The sequence below is a fragment of the Crotalus tigris genome, unplaced genomic scaffold (genome assembly GCF_016545835.1).
Source record: "Crotalus tigris isolate CLP2741 ecotype Arizona unplaced genomic scaffold, ASM1654583v1 scf7180000024291.2576520, whole genome shotgun sequence".
NCBI lineage: Eukaryota > Metazoa > Chordata > Lepidosauria > Squamata > Viperidae > Crotalus > Crotalus tigris.
In genome coordinates, this window is record NW_024100464.1 from 1,935,122 (window position 1) to 1,950,516 (window position 15,395).

At 42.7% G+C, this 15,395-nt stretch overlaps 1 protein-coding gene across 1 annotated transcript in view; it reads right to left on the reverse strand.

Annotated features, from left to right (window-relative positions):
* Positions 1-12,327: 12,327 nt before the first annotated feature.
* Positions 12,328-15,395, reverse strand: part of PBX1 (PBX homeobox 1) — a 579,370-nt gene continuing 576,302 nt past the window's right edge. The window contains exon 10 of the transcript XR_005554387.1: positions 12,328-12,480. The gene's annotated coding sequence lies outside the window, so the exon portion shown is untranslated. The remainder of the gene's footprint in view (positions 12,481-15,395) is intronic.

A 15,395-nucleotide genomic window follows, 5' to 3' on the forward strand; every position in this document is an offset into this window, starting at 1 on the left:
GTTCCTGTGACCTCCACTACTGCTGCCAAGATTATCCAGGTGCTAAGAGGTATTTTTGTAGCTCATGGCCTTCCAGATGTTCTGGTTTCAGATAATGGTCCTCAATTCACTTCTTCTGAGTTCCAGGCTTTTCTTCAGGCCAACCTGATCCACCATGCAACTTTGGCTCCTTTCCACCCATCCACCAATGGAATGGCTGAGCTTATGGTGCGCACCACCAAGGATGCTCTCAAGAGACTGATTTACGGTGACTGGCATCACAGGTTAGCAGACTTTCTTCTTGCACCACACCTTGCACAGTCACCGGGAAGAGCCCTGCTGAACTTCGCTGGGGTCGCCGGCTTATCACTAAGATGGAAAGACTGCACCTGGACTGGGTGGCGTCTCAGGTATCGCATCCACAGGCACCAAGGAGCCTGCAAATGGGTGCTCTGGTTTGGACTCAGAACTACGGGCCCGGTCATCTCTGGGTACCAGCTGTGGTCTGCAAGGTCTCTGGACCTTTGTCATATGAAGTGTCCTTGGAAGATGGCTGCGTTCTTCGGTGGCACATAGATCAGCTGCGTGTGAGGCTGGATTTACACCCTTCCTCTCCTGGCTCTGCACTGGGGGGGGGAAGGAAGGCTATAGAGTGCATTCTGAGGATCAATGTCAGCAGCCATTACTGGCCACTGAGGAGGCCATTGATCCCCCATCCCAAGGTTCTGCAAGTGCTCCGAACAGGAAGTCATGGGGGAGGGGGTCACCCCATACACCCATACTTACTCCAGCCAGGGAGTCACACCAGGGATATCCACATTATTCACCCATAACTAGTAACTTTCCAGGCAGGGAGTCTGACGGGGTATCCACACAACTCACATCCTGCAAGAGAACTGGCAACACAGCACGGGAGCAGGCCAAATTGTGCAATTGCTCCCAGAAGGAACTCCTCTGTAAGGGAGGCAAACAGAGAGGCTACTCCTGATTCTGGCACCTCAGGCATGACCTTGGGGTCCACTGGATACTGGGGCCCTGTAGCCACCCCTGACTATCCATCTGCTGACCTTGGGTTCGAGGGACAGTGCTCCCAAGAAAGGTCCATTGTGGATCTGGAGACTACCACCCCTCCAAGGGATGTTGGTTTGAGCTCAGAGGGCACAGCCAACCAGCAGATGGGCAGATCAACCAGGTACTTGGGGCAACAAAGCCCTGACCTACTGAGCCTGGTAGGTGAGCAGGTAGGTCAGGCAACAGCACCAGGGTCGCCTGAGGCAAGTGGGCAGCAATGCCCTGGCTCACCTAGCTTGGTGGGCAAGGAAAAGGAACCAGCAAACTCTTCTGGTCTGAGGAGGTCGCAAAGGGCCAAGTGCCCTCCCAAATATCTTTCAGACTTTGTGAAGTTACTGTCCAGCTACAAGGGGTACTACCCTTAAGGTTATTAGTTAACAATGTATTTTGTTTACTTAAGATTTTGAGTGTCTGTTGTCAAAACAAGGATAGGAACTTGTGGGTTGAGGCAACCTCAGGCACTCCCTTCCATGCCTGACTGTCAGGAAGTTTGACACTCTTCCCAAAAATAAGAATACTGAAGTGTCAGGATTGTTCCAAGCTAGGGGGGAAGAGTGTTATGTCTTGAGCCTGCAAATGCAGGCTCAGGACGTTACAATGGTCCCGGGCTTTGCAGAAGCTGCCCAGGACCAGACTGAGTGGCACCAGCTTTGCGCGCATGCACAAGGCGCGAAAAGTGCATGACTATGTTGCCATTATGTCCAGGGATCTGGGCGTATAAAAGGAGGCCTGCGTGCCTTTGCTCGTTGTTGGAGTTTTGGCTAAAAGCACAATAAAGAGTTGTTCTGTAGAAATGTGTCTTCATCCTTCGCCATCACTTCAAGGACTTACCACTGGCGACGAAGGTGGGATCCTTCACAAGATAACTAGAAGGAAGCTGTAAGACTCACCCAAAGAAGTCCTGAAGAGGGAAAATGGCGTTATCTCTAGTTATTGACTATGGAAAACCCCATTTCTGCCCTCTCTGGATTCTGTCATACTACGAAGAGGAAGGGGGATGAGCAAAGGGGTTTATGGCTCTGACTTCCTTCATTAAAACTTCAAAGGGACTGAATGTGGATCTCATCAAGAGGACTGACCATAACAATATGGCCATCACCTTTCATGTACTCCTCTCTGAAGTCTCCCTTCCGCCGACCGTGACGAAAAGGGGGTGGAAATGTAATGCCTGGGATTGTCACTGGAAGGACGGAAGTGTGGGGGTGGGCTGCTTGGAAACACTTAAAACCTTGAATGGTAGGGCTTGGGCCCCAGGTCCTGTCTAGAATGCCTGCAACCATCTTCTCTTAATAAAGATGCCTGTTGCAAATATTCCAAGAGTTCTGTCTTCTTAAGGTGCAAAGTGGGGTGGGTCCTTACACTCAGGTCAGAATACGTGACACAGGAAATAGCCTCAAAGTTCATGCCACAGGAACAAGAAACTATTCCAAACAAAAGGCTAGAGAGGGTATAAAAACCTACTGCCTGTGTGCTCAGCCCCTCTCTCCTCTGCTCTTTCCTGCAAGAACCATCTTTCTGCTTCTTCAATAAACTGTAATCATCTTCCCAAAGCAGTCGCCATGTTGCTAATTTATTCCTGGCTTGGATGAACCAGGATGAAGACTTTACTTCCAACAATTTGGCACCCCAGAAGTGGGACTCCAAGCTAACATCTCCAATGGACTGAGACTGGTAAGCCCCATCTTGCCGGCAGCAGACCCCCATGTGTCTGTGGATGGGTTTCCCAGGCCTTGCCCATGTGGAGCCAGGATAGTAAAGGGAGTTTTGAGAGTTTGAGCTCAAGGGCTGCTTTGGAAAGAAGGTGAAGGTGAATACCTCTAAGTTTTAAGTTTAAAGCCCAGGGGAACAAAGAAAATGTTTGATGTCTGTGTGTGTGAGTGAGAAGACCACTTTTTCCCAATCACAATTGGATTTTGCTCCTTCTGGTCTTTCCTAGCTGCAGAAAGGATCTATTTCATTGGCAGAACCTGGAAAGCATGAGGGTTTGGTCAGAGTGTAGGACCTTTTGTTAAGGAAAAGGGAGAGGCTGTGTGAAAATGGAATGGAATGAGTGAATGTGAGAATTGGATTTGGGCAACCAGCTGGTAAGGCCCTGTAAGCAAAGCCCACCTATATGAGGGGCCTGTACTCAAGTGAACAAAGCAGAGGTCCTCACAGACTTCTTCTAAGTCTGAAAACTGATAGGCAGTGTGTAAATGGAGGCCGGGTACCTGTGCGGCAGGTCCTCCTCACGTGGTATGTTTAAAATGTGTGCCTTCCCTAACTTGAGTTATCTGAAATTTATGGTGGGAATGACTAGGATGTGTAAAACTAAGACTTCTGTTTCCTTATCTGTTTTCCTTGTCTTTGTGTATATATGTTTCTCAAAGTCTTTGTGTGTGAGGTAAATGTGACTATTAACTGTTTCAAATCCAAAGAGAAAAGAATTTTAAATTCTGCTAGAAATTTTGCTTAAAATAAGCCACAAAAAGGAAATACCTCACTCTGTTTGTCTGGCCAACAAACAGAGTGAAGAAAAATGTGTTTGTTTGTTTGGTTGTTTTCCTCTTTCTCTCTGTGTACTCTTAAGAACAGCCAAAGTTAGCAGGAGGGAATGTTTTAAGTTCATCTGCTAGAAAGGTTTCACTCTTGCATTTAATAATATATAATAAAGTTGAAAGGGACCTTGGAGGTCATCTAGTCCAACCTGCTGCTCAGGCAGGAAACCCTATACCAGGGGTAGGCAACCCAAAACATTCAAAGAGCCACTTGGACACATTTCCCACAGAAAACAAAACACTGGGAGCCGCAAAAACCTTTTGCTATCTAAAATGAAGATAACACTGCATATATCCTTTTTTACCTTTAATGTGTGTGTGTGTGTGTAGTGTGTGTATGTGTGTGTGTGTATAAAATAAAGGTAAAAAAAGGATATATGCAGCGTTATCTTCATTTTAGATGTCAAAGGAGTCTTTCTCTGTCACTTTCCTCTCTTTCTCTCTCTTCTCTTTCTTTCCTTTCTCTTTCCTCTAATTTTCTCTCTCTCTTTCTCTGTCTTTATTTCCTCTTTCCTCTCTCTTTCTCTTTCCTCTCTTTCTCTTCTTTCTTTCCTCTTTCTTCTCTCTTTCTCTTCTCTTTCCCTCTTTTCTCAATCTTTTTTCTTTCCTCTTTTTTCTCTTTCCTCTCCCCCTCTTTCTCTTTCTCTCTCTCCCTCTTTCCTCTTTCTCTCTTTACTCTCTCTTTCTCTCTCTCTTTCCCCTTTCTCTTTCCTCTCTCTCTTCTCTTTTTCTCTTTTCTCATTCTCTTTCCTCTTTCTCTTTCCTCTAACTTTCTCTCTCTCTTCCCTTTCTCTTCTCTTTCTCTTTTCTCTTTCTTTCCTCTCTTTCTCTTTCCTTTCTCTTATTTCTCTTTCTCTCTTTCTTCTAACTTTCTCTCTCTTTCCTCTCTTTCCTCTTTCACTTTTCTCAATCTTTTTTCTCTTTCCTCTTTTTCTCTTTCCTCTCTCCCCTCTTTCTTTCTCTCTTTCCTCCCCCTTTCTCTCTTTCCTCTTTTTCTCTTTCCTCCCCTTCTCTCTTTTCTCTCTCTTCTCTCTTTCTCTTTCCTCTCTCTTTCTCTCTCCTCTTTCTCTCTCTTCCTTTCTCTCTCTCTTTCCTCTTCTCTTTCCTCTTTCTCTCTTTCCTCTCTTTCTCTTTCCTCTTTCTTTCCTCTAACTTTCTCTCTCTTTCCTCTCTCTTTCTCTTCTCTTTCTGTTTCCTCTCTCTTTCTCTCTCTTTCCTCTTTTTTTCTCTTCTCTTCCTTTCCTCTTTCTCTCTTTCCTCTCTCTCTCTCTATTTCTCTCCCTCTCCCTCCAGGTGAAGAGAGAGAGAGCAAAAGGCAGACTGAGCCAAACAGATGGGGAGGAGGAGCAGGATGGGAGGCAGCAGATCCCAGCTGCACCCCCCGCATCCTCAGCCAAACGGGCAGAGAGGGGGAGCAGGACGGGAGGCAGCAGCTCCCAGCTGCCCCCCTGCCGAGTCCTCAGCTAAACGGACAGGGAGGGGAGCAGGACAGGAGGCAGCAGCTCCCAGCCACCCCCCTGCTGCATCCTCAGCTAAATGGATGGGGAGGGGAGTACGATGAGGGCAGCAGCTCCCACCCCCCCACCGTGTCCTCAGATAAACAGACGGGGAGGGGAGCAGGACAGAGACAGCAGTTCCCAGCCACTCCGCCGCATCCTCAGCTAAACAGAAGGGGAGGGAGCAGGATGGGAGGCAGCAGCTCCCAGCCACCCCCCTGCCACATCCTCAGCCGAACGGGTGGGGAGGGGGAGCAGGATGGGAGACAGCAGCTCCCAGCCACCCCCCTGCCGCGTCCTCAGCTAAACGGATGGTGAGGGGAGCAGGACAGGAGGCAGCAGCTCCCAGCCACCCCCTGCTGCATCCTCAGCTAAATGGATGGGGAGGGGAGCAGGATGGGAGGCAGCAGCTCCCAGCTGCCCCCCTGCCATGTCCTCAGCTAAACAGATGGGGAGGGGAATAGGATGGGGGCAGCAGCTCCCACCCCCCCACCGTGTCCTCAGCTAAATGGATGGGGAGGGGAGCAGGACGGAGACAGCAGCTCCCAGCCACCCCACCGCATCCTCAGCTAAACAGAAGGGGAGGGGAGCAGAACGGGAGGCAGCAGCTCCCAGCCACCCCCCTGCCACATCCTCAGCCGAACGGGTGGGGAGGGGGAGCAGGATGGGAGACAGCAGCTCCCAGCCACCCCCCTGCCGCGTCCTCAGCTAAACGGATGGTGAGGGGAGCAGGACAGGAGGCAGCAGCTCCCAGCCACCCCCTGCTGCATCCTCAGCTAAATGGATGGGGAGGGGAGCAGGATGGGAGGCAGCAGCTCCCAGCTGCCCCCCTGCCATGTCCTCAGCTAAACAGATGGGGAGGGGAATAGGATGGGGGCAGCAGCTCCCACCCCCCCACCGGGTCCTCAGCTAAATGGATGGGGAGGGGAGCAGGACGGAGACAGCAGCTCCCAGCCACCCCACCGCATCCTCAGCTAAACAGAAGGGGAGGGGAGCAGAACGGGAGGCAGCAGCTCCCAGCCACCCCCCTGCCGCGTCCTCAGCCGAACGGGTGGGGAGGGGGAGCAGGACAGGAGGCAGTGGCTCCGGCGGTGGCCACTGCAGCATGGTCAGGGTCCCCACCACCCCCGGCTCGGCCCCCACTGCCTCCTCAGCCACTTTGCCATTGCAAGAGGAGGGCGCCAAGGCCGGGTGCACCATGAGCAGCCGTGCCAGCAATGGGGGGTGCTGCCGCGGGGATGAGGGGAGGTCCCGATCACCGCCAGCTCTGCTGGCCTCACAGCCCAAGGTCTCCTCCTGCAGTACCGAGGGCGGTGGCGGCGGCGGCTGCCCGAAAGCGGTGGAGGAAGGTGTCACCAATGGGGCCGGGCGGTGGAGAGCCCTGTGGCAGCCAGGTGAGCTTCATGCTTGACTGCCACCCCGCCCGGCCTGGGGAGACATGTGGCCAGCTCGGCTTTCCAGGGAGCACTGCCTCCGCCGGCCACCAGCCCAGCCATGACTGCCACCCGGCCCAGCCTGGGGAGACATGTGGCCGGCTCGGCTTTCCAGGCAGCACTGCCACCACTGGCCCAGCCATGACTGCTGCCCAGCCCAGCCTGGGGAGACATGTGGCCGGCTTGGCTTCCTGGGGTGCGATGCCCTCACTGGCTGCTGCACCAGCCATGACTGCCGCCCAGCCCGGGGTGACATGTGGCTGGCTCGGCTGCCCAGGGAGTGACCCGGGGACAGCCCAGGAAGCGATGCCCCAGCTGAGACTGCCGCCTGGAACAAGTAAGCTGGGAAGGTGCTACCTGTCCTGCGGCCGCTTCACAGCAGTGCTGCCTGGACTCAGAGCCCCCTCCCTCCCCCTGCCACTGACCCTCTGTCTCCGGCTCTGCTGCTGCTTGGCCAACGGTCACGCCGGCTGGGCATCAGAGGGGCTGCTCTCCCTCAGGGCCGCACTTTGTGGAAGGGCTGGCTCGCTCAGCGGAGGCTCGGGCAGGCCGCTCCCAGAAGGGATCTTGGGGATCTCTCTGTCCCCAAGTAGGAGCCAGCCCTATACAAATGCAGATGTAAAACCATCAGGAAAGCTGGAGCCAGGGAACTCAAGAAGACAAAGGGACTTAAAATCTGCATATTTCACCCAAACTCTAAGAGTTATTAGCCCAGCCCAGCTTTCCTTTCCTGTTTCCCAGCCATTATAGTTGCTTCTCCACTCAATAAATTTCCACTGCAGCAAATTCAATTTTAAATTTCTCTTTCAATATTAAATTTTTGAAGACCTTTCCTTTATTTCTATCATTAATATTTGGTAAACAGTGTGTTGTCTGGGTTTACATTTAAAAAACATTAATTAACAATTAGTTTCTATGATCTATAATCCACATAACAGCTTTACTTGATTTCTTCTTTTTCCCATAATGTTCTTCTTTGCCAACCTTAAGTTAATACAATTCTTGTTGTTTTGATATATAACAATTGAGTGTACTATTTTTTCTGATATTTCTACAGATAATAATCACATCAATGTAATGTTTCTTTTCTATCTAGTCATTCTGGTTGCCTCATCATAGATACTGTTTACAGTTCTTGTTTACATTTATTTTTCCCACAATGTTTACTGGTTAAGATTTTCTTTCTGGTTAAAATTTTCTCAAAGTTAATTATATTTAAATAGTTAAGTCTATTTTTCTCATGCAAGCCATCCCAACACTTTTACCTTTCTTAATGAATAAATAAGACTAAAAAAGAAAAAAAGAATAAGAGTAAAGAAAAATAAAAAAGTAGTATACTATTTTTTTTATTAAATTTTTAAAATTTTACAAAAACAAAACAACCCATCCCCAAACCTCCCCAACCCTCCCAGTCCCTCCCCCAACCTTCCCAGAGCTGAACATAGGCTTAATTGAAATTTCTCAAAAAGTCTTAAAGAAAGATATAAACCATGAATAAATCTAAATATTAAATACATTAATTAAACAAATTATAAGATAATTAACAATGATATATATAAAAAAAACATAAATACCAAAAGAATAATACTTAAGAGGAAAAAGAATAAAGAAAAGGAAAAAAGAAAAAGATAAAAGAAAGTATAATAAAATAAAAAATAAAAATAAAAAAGGAGTAAAATCTATAAGATGTTTTAAATTTTAAATATAAGTTATTGAAAAACTAAATAATATTTTTAATATCCAACTTACATTGTATAAAATCTATCCATTTTTTCCATACCGCAAAATACTTCTCTTGCAATTGATCCTTCAAGAAAGCCGAAATCTTTGCCATTTCCGCCAAATAAGAAACTTTAAAAAATCACTCTTGCAAAGTAGGCAAAGATTCCTTCTTCCAACATTGCCCTACTAACAACCTTGCGGCTGTAATTAAATTTAACATCAATGTAATCTCCTTAGTATCACAATCAGTAACAATACCTAACAAAAACAATTGTGGGGTAAATTTTACCCTCCTTCTAAAAATTCTTTGAATATTCCACCATATCTTAATCCAAAAGGCTTTTATATTTTTACACGACCACCAAATATGATAGTAAGTAGCATCCAAACAACCACATCTCCAACATTTGGGCTGTAAGTCAGGATACATACGAGACATTTTTTGTGGATCAAGGTGCCATCTGTAAAACATTTTATAAAAATTCTCCCTTAAGTTCTGGGCTTGTGTAAATTTGACATTCCTCACCCAAATAATTTCCCAGGTATCTAGTAGAACTGGTTCACCAAAATTTTGTGCCCATTTAATCATGCATTCTTTAATTAATTCTGCCTCTGAGTCCAATTCTACTAGCACCCCATAAATTCTCTTAATATGAGTTCGTCTTTGATCTTTTACTTGTTTAAGAAAATTTTCATCTTCTCTAAGTAAACCCATATTACGATCTAACTTCCATCTATCCACTATTTGTCTATACTGAAACCATGAGTATATAATATTTTCTTGTGCTAGATCTTCCAAAGATTTTAACTGCCAATTTTTACCATCCCATCTAAGTAATTGTGCGTAAGAAACACCATCCATCTTGACTCCTCTCTTATCCCCTCTATCGCATGCCAAGGTATAGCCCATAATGGGATTTTAAAATCACTTCTATAATATTTCCTCCAAACCCGAAATAAAGAAATCCTTGTAATATGAGATTTAAAAACCCTATCTACTTTTTTATTAAAAATTAAATAGGCATGCTATCCAAAAAGTAAATCCCAACCCTCCAAGAGGAGTATTTCTACATTTGTTAAATTAACCCAATCACTAATTAATGTTAAAACCACCGCATCATAGTACAATTTCAAATTCGGTACCTTGAGCCTGCCTCTCTCACGAATATCTTGCATTATTTTAAGCTTTACTCTTGGTTTTTTCCCCGCCCAAATAAATTTATTGATACCTTTCTGCCATTCATTTAAATTAATCTCATTCTTTAAGATAGGTATGATTTGAAATAAAAAAAGGAACTTTGGCAGAACATTCATTTTGATCACCGCAATTCTTCCCAAAAGAGATAATTGCAATTTCTCCCAATTTTTCAAGTCTCTTTGTATCCTGACCCACAACCTTTCATAATTTTATACAATTTTACATTAGAAACAGATAAAGTAACCCCCAAATATTTTACCTTATCAACAACCTCAAAATCTGTCAACTTAACCAAAGTCTGCTTATCCAAATTGGTCATATTTTTGGGTAATATTTTAGTCTTGTTGTTATTAATTTTAAAACCCGAAACCCGTCCATATTGGTATATCAATTGTAATAACTCTACTACCGAATAAGTAGGTTGGGACAGGGTAACCACCAAGTCATCTGCAAAAGCTCTTAATTTATATTCTTTTTTATTAACTTCTATTCCTTTTATTTTCTGTGATTCTCGAATTTTAATCAGCAATATTTCCAAAGTTAAAACAAACAGCAATGGTGACAATGGACATTCCTGTCTAGTCCCCTTTTCTATTGTAAAAACCTCTGATAAACCCCCATTAACAATAAGTTGTGCCGTTTGTTTTTGATAAATAACACCAAGAGCTTGTAAAATTTTTTCTCCAAAATTCATTTTCTCAATTAATCTTAACATAAATTGCCAGTTCAGTTGGTCAAAAGCTTTTTCAGCATCTAGAAATATCAATCCTGCAGAAACTTGATTATTTTTATCTAAATATTCTAATCAATTAATAATTTGTCTGACATTATTCTTCATGTACCTTCCAGTTATGAAACCCGTTTGATCCTTATGTATAACCTGATGCAAAACCCTCATAAGCCTATTAGCTAAGATTTTTGCAAAAATCTTATAATCTACATTTAAAAGAGATATAGGTCTATAATTCTTTGGTAAAGTAAGATCTTGATCTTCTTTTGGGATTAAAGATATAAAAGCTCTGCCCCATGACGGGGGAATCTCTAAACCCTGTAGTATATTGTTAAAAAGCTCTCTTAAAAGTTGAATCATCTCTTGTACCAAAATTTTATAATAAATAGATGTCAGACCATCCGTACCCGGTGCTTTACCTAATTTTAATTCTTTAATCACTATCTCAATTTCCTCACTAGTAATTAAGCCATTAATTTCTTGTTTCTGATCTTCTGTTAATTTAGGGAAGTTGGCTTCATTTAAATAATTATCTATATCTAAAACCTGTATTTTAGTACTCTTGTATAATTTTTGATAATAATCTAAAAAAAGATTTCTTAATCAAATCCTTATGGTATACCAATTTACCATTATAATTTATTTTATCTATAATTCTCTGTCTCTGTTTCTTTCTTAATTGATAAGCCAACCATCTCCCTGGTTTATTAGCATTTCAAAATGTATTTTGTTTCATATACAGTAAGTTAGTTGCAGTTTGATCAGCCATCAACATATTAAATTGTGTTTTAAGCAATTTTATAGATTCTTTAACCTTTTCGTCTGTAGGATTTGAAATCAAATTTTTTTCTTTTGATTTAATCTCATCTTCCAATTCCTTACGTAGTAGTATACTATTTAAGACACATGTTTCTCCTACATATTTATTTCCAAAATTTTTCTGTTCTTTTTTACCATGATTAAAAATATGTTTAATCTTTAAATATTCTATTTAATAAATTTAGACATCTAATCTTTTAACTCTTATTCAAAACATTTTTTCCATGTAGTTTTCTTAAAGTCAATCTCATTTAAATATCTAAAACATTTCCTTTGTATAAGTCATTCCAACTTTTTTATATTACTCATATCAAGAAATAAAATAAGAAAAGAGAAGAAAAAGAGAGTACTATGTTACTTGAGGGGCTTATCCCTCTTAAAATAAAATTCATATCCAAAATCTTTCTATTTCTTTAACCATACTCAAACAGGTGTTTGTTTTTTAAATATTCTCTCTGATAGGTCCCATCATCCATTTTCTTAATTTTTCTTTTGCCCAGTATCTTTCTTAATCAATATGTTCTGCTGAATCAAAGAATCTTCCCATATTCTTGTAGATGTTACTGTAGATATAAAAGGTAAGTCAAGTACAATGTCTTTGTAGGAGGCTTTTGCCCTTTCATGTTTGTTGAAAATCTTTTTCTTTCTTTTTCTCTCTGTTTCTCTTATCATTTCTTGTCTCTCCAGTTCTTGTGGTGTTTCTGACATCTCTGCAGTCCATTTTGTCCAATCTTTTTTCTTGTCCTCAAATTTGTTTTGTGGCCTTAAAGTATAAGTTGTCTTTTCCAAATCCAATATTTCTTGTGAATTTTTTCCACTTGGGTTAAATCATACTTCTTTGTTTTGTTAGGTTTCATCTTTAAGTCTCTATCCTCGAATTTGTATTCAGTTATCTGTTTTATCTGCTCCTTCTCCATTGTGGTGTTCTGGGATTTTTTTGTTGTAAAGTTAAATTGGAAATAAATTGGTTTATATTTTCAAAATTATTTTGGATTTCTTTGTGGTTTGAAATCACTGTTGTTTGAATTAGTTGCAGCATATCATATATCTCCTCTAGAAAGGTATTTGTTTTTTCTTGATCAGTTCTTTCTATAAGTCTCTGATTTTCCATGATAGCCAAGAATCAAGGTTTTCTTTTCTCTGCAAATAGCTTTGGAGTCACAGTTAAGTAGATATTTGTAATCCAAAGAGTTCAAAAAAATATTTTTTCCTGAAGTTAATTCTCTCTTTGTCTGTAGCCCAGATTGTTTTCTTTTTTGTCACAGCTGTTCTCTATTGTTAAAGCCTTGAAAGCCAGAAGCACAGATTTTGCAGTTTTGCACAGTAGCACAGCAGCTGAGGGATCAAGGGGGTTCACACTGTACGGCTGATTTTCTTCCTGTTAGGGGACCCTATATGGGCCCGAAGTTGCCCTGAAGAGGTGGCAAAAAAGGAAGGAAGGAAGTCCTGTGGACCACAGAGAGATGGCGGTCAACCCGATCAGTCCAGAAGAAGCCTTCCAGAAACCAACAGGAGAAAGGTTAGCCTAACTTCAGAGTCTAGCCCAAGTTACAAGCAACCAAAGTCAAAAAATACTACTTTAAGCTGATTGTAAACAGCATGTTTGAATCTGGGTAAGAACATCAATTTTCTCTATCCTACTTATCAACTAATTTCCTGAAAAAAAAAATCCCAAGAAGCAAAAAACCTCCAAAAGTGAAGGAGGGGGATCTTGGCCTCACCCTTTTACTAACAGAAGCTGCAAATTAAACCTTTTATGGAGGACTAAAACATATAGAAATGAAATGAAATGAATATAAAACCTAAATTTGGATAAGTTTGAAATTGCTGAATGGTTAAGATTCTCATTTTAAAGACAACTGTTTATTTTGAAAATTGAAAAATGAACTGGTGCTGACATCTAGTGGTGGATGAAAACTATGACAGCTATGGCTCTCATATAGGACTTGGCAAAATCTGGAAAAAACTAATCCCTTATCCTTTCTATCTTCCTTAGCTAGCTTTCTGCTTCTTTTTCCTCCCTTCCCCCTTCTCCTAGTACCTTCCTACTTAGATGGTTACTTCTCTCCCTGTGATCCAATTCTGCTTCCTATGTTGCTGCCATCTTGGATCATTCAAGTTCAAGTTCCCTTTGGGTTAAGTATTTGAAAAAATCAAATCAAAAAGGCAGAGTAACCAATATCTACCTTGCTCAGGTTTTTTTTCCCCAGAATACCATTAATTAGTGAACATAGTCAAATTGCTGAAAATTGACTTACGAACCACTGAAAATCCAATTTCTACTATACATGTACTGTAATCCTTGCACGCCTGCCATCCTGGCTTCTGTCACCCCTGCTGCTTCCCAGACACCCTCAGCTAACCTTGTCAGCATCAGGAGAAAGAAGGGAGATTGTGTAGGGTAATAGATTGAAGCAGAATTCAGGGTGCCCAAAAGGACAGAGAGGGGAGACAAGTGGGTGGGGGAAGCTGAAGCAGAGGTGAATGTGGCAATAAGTCGACCCCCATCTCTTTGTGGCAGCCCCTCATGCATTAGTAGACAACTATCATTGCATCCCTAATTCTTCTCATACTTAGACTAGATATACCTGGTTTCCTTAAACGTTCTTTATATTATTTACCCTGCAGACCCCTTATAATCTTAGTTGCTCTTTTCCACACTCTTTCTAGGGTCTCAGCATCTTTTTTGTATTGCAGAGATCAAAATTAGATGCAGTATATAATGCAGTATAAAGCAGTACTGTTACTTCTCATGATCTTGATCTCTGTTGATGTAGCCTAGGGCAGCATTGGCCTTTTTGGCAGCTGCAGTACACTGCTAGCTTGTATTTAAATGGTTGTCCACTAGGACACCTAGTGTAAGGACCCACTTCAATCCATATCTTAAGAAAGCAGAACTCTTGGAAACGGTCTCTTCCAACATGAACTTTTATTAAAAGAAACTGATAGCAGGCATGATAGGCAGGATCTGAGGGATTCCCTTATACATCGATGTTTTAAACTGTCCCTAAGCAAACTCCTCCCCACATTCCTTCCGGCTGACTCAGGGCGGCAATTTTCTAGGTGTTAAACCCATCAAACTGGCTCCATGATCATTCACCAGTTCTTCAGAGTTTATCTTGATGATGGAGAAATAAACCAGATTCTGGAGGCCTGTGTCTTTTCACCCCCCCCCCTTTTCTAGTTGCCCAGTAAGAAAGAGAGGTTCAGAGGGACATAGGGACATAGTCAAATGGTTCCATTGTAATCGTTAGTAGGGGCAAATAAACAAAAGGTTACTTTGTAGTGAATGGAGGAAGTGAAAGTAATAAAACCTCTCTGTACGTCCCCCCTCCCCCTTGGGATATGGCAGGACCCAGGAAATAGTAATAATTGGTTTTAGATTAGAGGAGATAGATAGAAAGGAAATATAACTGGATCCTGACACCTATATTCCTCTCACAGTGACTATTTTTGAACCAGATGCCACCTATTCTATACCTATGTGTTTGGTTTTTTCTTGCCTAAGTGTAGGACCTTACTTTTCTTACCACCAAACTGCATCTTGTTGGATGGGGCTCAATGCTCAAGTCTGTCAAGATCCTCCTGAATCTTGAGTCTATCTTTCAAAGTATTAACAATTCTCCCAGCTTGGTGTCTTCTATAAATTTGATGAGTTCCTCTTCTATCCTCTCATATAGATTATTTACAAAGATGTTGAAGAGTACTGAACCTGACACAACTTTGAAGTAACCACTGCCTGCTTCCCTCCATGTAGATCAGTGGTTCTCAACCTGTGGGTCGAGACCCCATTTGGGGTCGAATGACCATTTCATGGGGGTCGCCAAACAACGCAGTCCGCCACTTTTTCCCCCTTTTCCTTAGCTGTGCTACTCCCTTTTATTCTATTGGCTTTTGAATAGAGTCTAATTCTATTGGCTTTCAAAAGCCAATAGGAATTGTCCAGGCTGTCTCTGCCCTGCTGAGCCCGCCAAAAGTCCCATTCTGTAACGGTGCTGCACCAGTTGAGTAGTCCTCGACTTATGACCAGTTGAGTAGTCCTCGACTTACGACCAGTTGAGTAGTCCTCGACTTACGACCGGTTGGGGGTCGTGGCATTAAAAAGGTTGAGAACCACTGATGTAGATGTAATTCCATTGAGGATTACATGCTGATGCGATTGGTCAGCCAACTGCAAATCCATTTGTGGGTGGTACTGTCTATCCCACATTGTTATATCTTATCAAGAATTGAGCAGTGGTCTACCTTGTCAAGTGCCCTACTGAAATCCAAGTATATTATGTCCACAGCATTTCCCTGATCCATTAATGTAAATCCATTAATTTAATTAATTTATCAAAGAAGGCAATAAGATTTCATGAATTTAAATCTATTATTTTAAGAATGAATAAATCATAGAAAGTTATAATT